The 8613-nt window shown below is 39.2% G+C and overlaps 2 long non-coding RNA genes across 2 annotated transcripts; both read left to right on the plus strand.

Annotated features, from left to right (window-relative positions):
• The first annotated feature begins 3295 nt into the window (after window positions 1-3295).
• LOC112948322 lies at window positions 3296-4983 on the plus strand. The gene is made up of 2 exons (XR_003249590.1): window positions 3296-3529; window positions 4910-4983. It is a non-coding gene; the product is annotated as an uncharacterized LOC112948322 (long non-coding RNA).
• Window positions 4984-5543: 560 nt separating this feature from the next.
• LOC112948321 lies at window positions 5544-8142 on the plus strand. The gene is made up of 4 exons (XR_003249589.1): window positions 5544-5601; window positions 5713-6020; window positions 7564-7642; window positions 8106-8142. It is a non-coding gene; the product is annotated as an uncharacterized LOC112948321 (long non-coding RNA).
• The last annotated feature ends 471 nt before the right edge of the window (window positions 8143-8613 follow it).

Genomic DNA, 8613 nt, shown 5'->3' on the forward strand with positions numbered 1-8613 from the left:
TCTATCTACCTCAAACACAAAAGGATCCTAAAGCAAGCATAACCCTCAAAGAAAACCTATGGACCAGTACTTAGCCAGGGCACAGGAGTGAGGACACCACATGAAGTACCGATTAAGTATTGTATTAGAATTAGATATGAAGTATTAGCATTAGATGTAGGATTCTGAGCCCTTCACAATAAAGTACAGTGCTAATCATAACATAACCCTGTGGGGCAGGAAAGTGCTAACGTCCTCTTCTTGTCCACAAACTCTGCGCTACAAGGGTTTGTGTGCAGAAAAGAAACTCCATGAATACTTTGCACGAAAAACCTGTGTTAGATTTGCTCCTCTGATCCAGAGATGAAAGAGGGCCCATTAACAGCCCCAAACCTTGGAGCCATGCCTTCATTTACCACCAGTCAGCTTCGCTCTTCTCCCTTTTCCTTTCCAAGCCGTACAGTATCTGAGTATTCATGAACACTCTTTATTAGTTCTCCCCTCACAGTTGCTTTCTTCTTCCCACACCTGCCAACATTAGCTCCTTCCTTTGAATTACGCTGCCGTACAGTCTAATGCATGTGATCTCCATGCCAAAATGTTATTTAATTTCCCAACAAAGTTTTTTTTTTTTTTTTTTGGCATGGAATGAGCAGAGCAGTGAGAGCACAGGAGGGGAGGCGTGGAAGCGGGGCGGGAAGGGGAACAAGGAGGGAGAGGGACTCCAATTCGTGTTGATCTTGGCTTCACCAGATCCAAGGGGTGCAGATGAGCGGCTAGGAGCKGTGTGGGTGGGGTGGGAATGGCAGCAGGGGGTTCGGAGATGGCAGGTTGCTGAATCAGGAACCCTGACACTTGTGAAGTACTCTGTCAGGAACATTAAGTATCCAAAAGTGATAAAGCTTCAATTTGCTAGTCCATTAGACTAATTACTGCAATAATTAAGTAACTACTTGATTAGAACTAATGGGTACCTAATTATCCAGGAGAAAAGTATCAGGTGGCAATTATCAGGTGGCAATTAATAGACTGGAGTTAATGTCTTAGCACTGTCTTTGTATGAATTCATAAGCAAGGTAAAGAAAACAAACAATAACTTATTAATATTTATTGGTGCCACAGTGTTTTTCAGCTTGTTTCATTTACACAGAACCAATTAGTGAAAAGACAGTTAGTGTTGCAAAGACATAAAGTGACTGAAGCAGGAGTTTGATTTTAAAGGAACAGGATCACATTAGCACTTATAAGCAAAGACAAATGGGTATCAGCCAGGGACTTGGTTCTGGTGCTTCTAATTCGTCAACAGACGAAATCAGAGTAATTGAACTCAGTATTAATAATGAAACATGCAGGCAGGCAGCCCCTCTCTTAATGGGGTTCACTTTTGTTTTGGTCCTTCCCTGAGTCTTCATCAGTGTTTTCTGCAGGGGATGGGAAAGGGAGAGAGCACCTTAGTTCGTGTGAGTGGGGATTTCCTGGAGGCACAGGTTGAAAACACCATAATAAAATCTTCTAGATCACTGCTGCAAACTCCCTAAAGGTTTCTTTCCCTTCTTGGACATAGTTGGTTGCAAAGCTGCTGTAAAGGTAAGTTCTCTAGCGAAGGCAAGGTGGTGGAACTGAATTCTTGCCTAAATGTGGTGCTTTCCTGGGAAAGGAACCATAATGACATCTCCTTTCTGCTGTTTTCCCCTTAGTTTAGCACCTATTGGGAAYATCATGGAGTTACTGGTAGTTTGCAGGAATGAAATTCAAAAATAGAATCTCCCTTAGATTCCTTCAGATGACTTAGGTGGTGCTTTTTTATTATTAYTATTTTTATGGTCATGCAAAGGGCTGTCTTCCCAGATAACACAAACTCCTCGTGGTTTATTTATTTATTTGATGTCAACAGAACTGCAGTGATTTATACAGAATCAGAATATGGTCTAAGATCTACTTTTTTCCCCCCCTCCCTACTATATTTCCCTAATGCAGGAACTTTTAAATTTTCCTGCAGAAAATGAAAATTCTCAGGGAATATCTTCCTATGTGTCTTTACGGCCCTAATGATCATTGCTCCTCTTAAATGAGCTTCAAGCCAGAAAACCCTTGTGCACGTAAGTTGCCTTCTCCTCTTCCTTCTACGGGAGAGCTCATATTAGTAATAATTACTCTCACGAGCACGATTTTTTTACTGTGTGATATGCAATGAGCTGGCAATGGCTTTTAGAACAGAGAATGTTTCCTGCTTTCCTTATAAACTCTAATACTTTAACTGTTAGAAAATGAAAAAAAAAAACAGAAAACAAATTCTTGAGGTGAATGAAAATGTGTGTGGCTGAGACATAGCTCTGGAAAGCACATTGCCTTATGGAAGCTGAGGTCTAGCTGCTGTGACAGTGATTTTCCCCTCCTGCCTTCCCCATTCTGTTCTCTATGGTATAAATAAATGAAAAGTGTCCTAATCATATTTTAGACTGTGTGCAGAGCCCTGCGTTAAACTGCAATGTCTGTATATTAGAACACGTGAAATGATAAATGGAGATAAATCTAAAATTTATAGAACATGAACATTTGCATAAACTGCAATATCCAAACATATAGGCTGTTAAGTAACAATTGCCACAAAGGGCATAAAAAATTCAACCTTGTTTCATGAAAAGAACTCAAATTCCTAATGTGATTAAGATAATATATCATTTGTTCCTATCTTATTAAAGGCATAATTGTTGTTAGACACAGAAGTGGCATTAACTCTAATCTGGCTTTATATATGTACAAATAGGAGGAGAGGTGAATGTGAAAATTGATGCTTTTGGTGATCCATAGGCATTTTATTAATGTTTGAATAATAACTGCCTGGAGGGCCTGTTATAAATTAAAGGGACGAATTGAGATATAAATTTTTATGAGGACTAGTTATACATTTCCATTATGTGTTTAAAAATGAAGGAATTACTGTGAACACAGCAGAACTCACATTTATTTGAGGTGATTTGGATGGAAGGGAAGGTACAGTGAAGGAAGCTGYATGCTGGCTGTAAGAAAGATGTATCTGTCCCTTTGAAAAGATATATCATATGTCATGCATGAACTCTATTCTACAGGAGACTTTTCTCTGCAGCTGATTTCGCATGATTATTTATTTGACAACAGCAAGTGATGATATAGCAGGAAGTTTTAGGCCACTTAAAGAGGAATTCTTACTGTTAAATCATAGAGGAGTTCCCAAACCCCAACCGTTGTCAAAATAGAGTTAATCTAAGAGATGATCCCAGTAATCTTTTTGRCATTTATTTCTCATTATTCCTCCTGTCTGGAAACAGACATTTTCATCTGCAGTGCATCTACTGGACCAACACTGTGTTTGAGAGCTTCCTTCCCCGTTGCCGARCGAGGACCGGGCTCCTTTTGTTATCCACCCGTGGTGATGTCCTGTAAGGTTCCCCGAATCTCATCAGCACACCCTTCCTATGAAGCGAAGGGAGATGATAACCTGGTGCCTTGGCTCAAGCAGATATTTTTGCCTGAGAAGAGATTTGTAAAGCTCACTCTGTGATGGTAAGAGGTATGATTAGAACCACTTAGTTTGGTTTTTTTGACCCAATTTGTTTCCATTGTCCTTTCCTCTACTTTTTTTCAGCTGAGGAATCCAATTTTTTGACATTCCCAGACTTTCTCAGCTCAGGATCCTATTTCCAATTTACTTCGGGGATAGTGTCTTGTCTGTGTCTATCTAGTCTGTATCTGTATCTGAGCTATGCATGCCTACTCACCTAAGGCAAGTCCCGTCCCATAATGTCATACAAAACAACCTATATTGCCTAGGAGCTAAGCTGCTTGTGAACATATGTTCTGACAARGACTAAAGCAGGAAAAAATATTCTGCAGTTGATAACAGCCCTTTTTAAATGTATTCAAGTGCTGGACAACTGACTAACTAGGCAACACAGTCTCGGTCTGTTTTCCAGAACTGTGTTTTTCTGTGTCTGCTATTGGAGAGACAGCTTTGCTTGAGTTTCTTTAAGGAAGGCTGGTGCAGAGGAATGTTACAGAGAGTAAGTTCTATGACAGAATTAGCAAATGTATTAAGTACAGTGCCAATCTGGTATAGCAGAAATGACTAAATACCCATCAGGGCCTGTCACTCGTCAAGAAGTGAAATCTTAGACCCATTTAAGTCAATGACAAATGTTCACAGAATCTGGCTGCAAGATAATAAATGTTTGGAGCCTGTATAACTCAAGCTCTGATATTTGTCAAATTAATTATTTGAGAGATCTTATTGTCTGTCAAATAAATTCTTTGTGAAGTTAGAATGTTTGGTGCTTTTTATCTATAATTTTGACGAAGAAAACATCAGGAATGTACAAGTATGGATATATTTCACTGCAAGATTTATGTTAAGCCATAGACAGTAGGCATAATATCAAATCTTGTAACTATACATGAAACTGTAAAATGAGACAGAGTTGAAGTTGTATCTTCTGCCTCCTTTGGGTCATTTCACGTTTTGGAGTGCTTTAATATTCAACCTGAACTTTTTTTTTATCATGTTATTTTTCACTAGGCTGCCTGTGTGTAAAACAAAAGCGAGTAACTCTACATATACACCAATTCCTTGAGTCTCTCCTTGCCTGTAATACAAAATAGAGGATTTCAAGACTATATACATCAGGTGTTTTCAGCAAAGTAGCAGCAGCAGCAGCAAATCATAGACATTTGTCATTCCTTAGAGCTGTCTGACAGTTCTGACAATTCATTAGGCTGGGCTGAAAAGAGGTTTAGAAAGCAAAGGAAGGATCACAGGTAGTGGAGTTGCTTTTGCATGATCCAGTAATAGCTGATTTGTATCATTTTTGGTGATGGATATACTGTTCAGATTAAACTCAGCTGGATTTTCCCCCCTTTTCTCTTTTTTTCCTGCTCTCTTTTTCTCTTCCAACAGGGGCTTCTTAGGCATTTCAGCTGAGATTTAGTCCTCACTTTATCCCAAGGAGTAGATGCCAAAGACATTTTTCCTGGTAGCTACTGCTATTTGTAGCTCGCCCGAACTAAGGAGGAGTGAAGTGAGTTTTGCTGTGCAGTTTCTATCTGGTGAAGCTTTTCATTTTCATTGTCTTTGAGTTACGTTCTTTTGTGTGGCTATATCATGATGTGTGCCRTTTTTCAAAGTCAGAACCATTCCCACCTGGATGTATGCAAAGCAAACCGATGACTTTGTTCAGTGATAAGCATCTCTGTTTTTTTTGCTCCTTCAGTGATTTGCCTTTGAGACTCCTACACAAGCAATTTCTTGACTTGAAGGCAAATCCTCTGCAAGAAAGCTGAATCTACAGAACAGGCCACTTGGAAATTATTTATCTTCCCCTGGAGAGCACTTCCCTTTCCCAGGTTGGTGGATTGTCTCAAAGCAAGCCACAATGTAAAATGCCTGGGTTGGATTCTGAGTTGTTGAAGCAATGCTGTCCATGGTATCCCTGAGGTCACGCATGTGATGGTCTCATGGATCAGAACTATCAAGGAGTCCACTTTGTCCTTCAGAGGATGAACAGCTTTCTGTTTTTATTCTGTTTATTTTACAGCTTCCACTGAGGAAGTGAGAAGTTTCAAACTGATCCAGACGCAATAGAATTATATGTAGGTCCTATGAGAACTATATTTGCTCTTGATGACCATTGGAACATACTCATTTAAAGCATTCTAACATATTCTCTTCTACATTTTTTTTTCATATGTGGGTTCTCCCAGACTTTCAAAGCCATCAGCAAAGCTTGAACTACTTTCTATTTTACATATTTTTTCTTCTGAGGTTCAAAATGCCAGCAGCACCACCTCGCCATCCATCTGGGATCCAAATCCTTTGTTGAGCAGAGGGCTGCGTACGTGTCTCAAGCAGACACTGGCTCTCAGCAGTTAAATGCTTTGGGATGCAACTGAACTAGGCTTTTCAGCTGGACTGTGTTTGAACGAATGAAAATCATGTAGAAGTTCTGCTTCCTCCTGTGTACTCTTGTGGACCTAGAAATGGAGTCAGCTTCTTCCTCATGGAAATAAAGGTACTTTAATCACCCCTGAAGCATCTGACTGTGTGGTCCTGTACACAAGATTAGGTGGTTGATCACAGCACTTGTGGATGCTTAGGCATCATGCAGTGTGATGTGCCTCCGTATTTGTTGCTATGTGATTTTTGCAGGTTATGCAGCAGGCTGCACTTGCTGGATTGTTTTTCTGGAGTGGTGCATGTGGGTAGAGCCGTTGGTGTTAATTATTTTTAATAGTTAGTGAATTACAGGATGCTACCCATGAATAAAAGAGCAAACAAAGAAACAGGCGGTGCTTCTCTCCTTCTCCTGACATAACTCATATTTTGTCTCCTCCGACCTTAACTGGCCCTTTAAATTTCATATCAAACATTAGAAAGAAAGAGGTCAAAATAAGAGCCCTGTTGAAAAGAAAAAAAACAACCAACCCAGATATGAACTATGGGAACTTGTCATCTTATCACCCTAATTGAAGTCATTCTGCAATGTATGACAGTCCATCATATATTCTGCCAGTCAGTATGTCATACATGATGTGTAACGAGAGAGCTCATAAACCCAGAGGGGAAGCCCCTTCTTTTTTATTACTTTATTTGATCATTTTCATAAAAATTCCCCTTGCTCAATATAGAGGGACGTGTTTATTAGCCCCATTAAAGCTGTGTCCATTCATTTGACACCGTGATTTACACAGCTTTACCCACAAAGAAACCCCATTATTTCCAGTCTTAAGAGGTGTCTTTTTTATTGTGTGATGAAAAATCAGTATTTAATTCCACAGGTGAAGGCAAAGAAGGGAGAGGTTGTTGTCAATGGCTCAGAGGTAAACAAAAGGATCCTTTAGGTATAAYTGACTGAGAGAAAGACAACGTTCCCAGTAAATATAGAAAATAAATAAATAAAGATGCTCTTCCTCCAAAGGAGTGGGATTTGAATGGGGCTCAACTGAACTTTTTTTATTTCTGTGTGCCTTCATTAAAAACAGCAGTATTTGGCAAAATTTCCCCCTGTGTTCTACCCATGAACGTTTCTAGAAAATATCAGCTTTCATACGCAAATATTCTTGAAGTGAAATTGGTGGCTTCCTTTGAACACAGCTAGTGCTTTGAATCCCATCTGCTTTTCCTACAACACGCCTACTCATTATCTAGCTTATTTGGCTTTATTTTATTTTTTTTTTAAATGAACACAAATTAAGCTATTTAATCAAATATGTACATGATTACATGGCATTTTTGCATAAGAGTTATACACCCACGGAAATCATTAATCACAGATAACAACACTATGTTAAAATTAGACATTTTGCTTGCTTTCTTTTTGTCTGTGTGTGTGCTTTTCAACATAATATCCTGCGTAGCTCTAATTTCACCTCTACTCTCATTTGAATAAAGCAGGATTGTTTTACATCAAATTATTCATTTGTCTGTAGCTCTGATAATTGGTATTTATGTTTAGGCTCGATCTCAGAGGAATAATAATACAGGACTTGAAAATAAAATTGGAATGGATCAGCTTTTTTTTCTTTTTTAACCTCCTTTTCTCTTTGCTTGCACAGAATGTCACCACCATGAATGTCCATTGGCAAACTGGCTGAGAAAGAGTGTCACAGTGCAGGACAACCTAGAAGATGACAGGTATTTCCAGGCATAGCAATGATGAGATCAAATTCCCCTCAACCTGCCTTGTTTGCTGATCTTTTAATCAGATTCAACTTCAATGTAGCTACAGCACAAGGTTCCCTGACAATGTATGACAGCATGTGACAGAAAAATATTTTGATTTTTTTCTGACCATTTGATACTATTTCAGATATATCTGAAGCCCCAACAACATCTGTTAGATCTACCAGACTATTTTAGTGGAGGGTTTTATGTGTGTGTAATTGAACTGAAGGGTTTGGGGTTTGTGTTTGTTTGATTGTAGTGGAATCAAAACAGGAAAGCTGGGAAATGATCTAAACCCTTTGAGGTTAACGTGCCATGAAACCTCGTCTTTAAGTTGAAGAGATGCCTGGTTGTAACCTGGGCTAGATATTGCATGAGGGTTGGAGAGGGCAGATGACCAGAAGAATATGTAGTATTTGGATTCTGTTTTCAGGCACAGAAATGTTGGACTGGACTCAAAGCCAATGAGGTGAAAGATGCCATTAAGAGACAAATGGGCTTTGCCCAAGCTAAGAAGTCCTACTGAGAAATGAAGGAGGTCTGTTTCTTTGAGTGTATTTATTTTAGTAAATATATTGGCATATTTTGCATGCATATTACTTTTTTATTGGGAATTACCATACCTGGAAGTTCACCTGGTACTTGTATTTGAAGCTCAAGCAGGCAAACACCAATTCCTGTTATATAGATTGGGCAAGTAGGTTACAGGACAGAAATAATGTCTTTTCAGCTCTATTCTTAGAGTTAGAAGAACTGGTCAAAGCAACCAAGACTACCAGCTTGCTTACAGTCAGCGAATTCTCACAGCRATGTTCTTTTATTGTAGGAAACAAGCAAGAAGGATGGCAGTTCATACTGAAGAAATGTCTTGCTGTGGTGGATGGCCAGTCACTGAACAGTGGGACACCACYGGTCTAGGAAGTGTAAAGAGGAAAGGATGT

This window comes from Nothoprocta perdicaria, unplaced genomic scaffold, assembly GCF_003342845.1.
Source record: "Nothoprocta perdicaria isolate Ctin4 unplaced genomic scaffold, notPer1 scaffold_26, whole genome shotgun sequence".
NCBI lineage: Eukaryota > Metazoa > Chordata > Aves > Tinamiformes > Tinamidae > Nothoprocta > Nothoprocta perdicaria.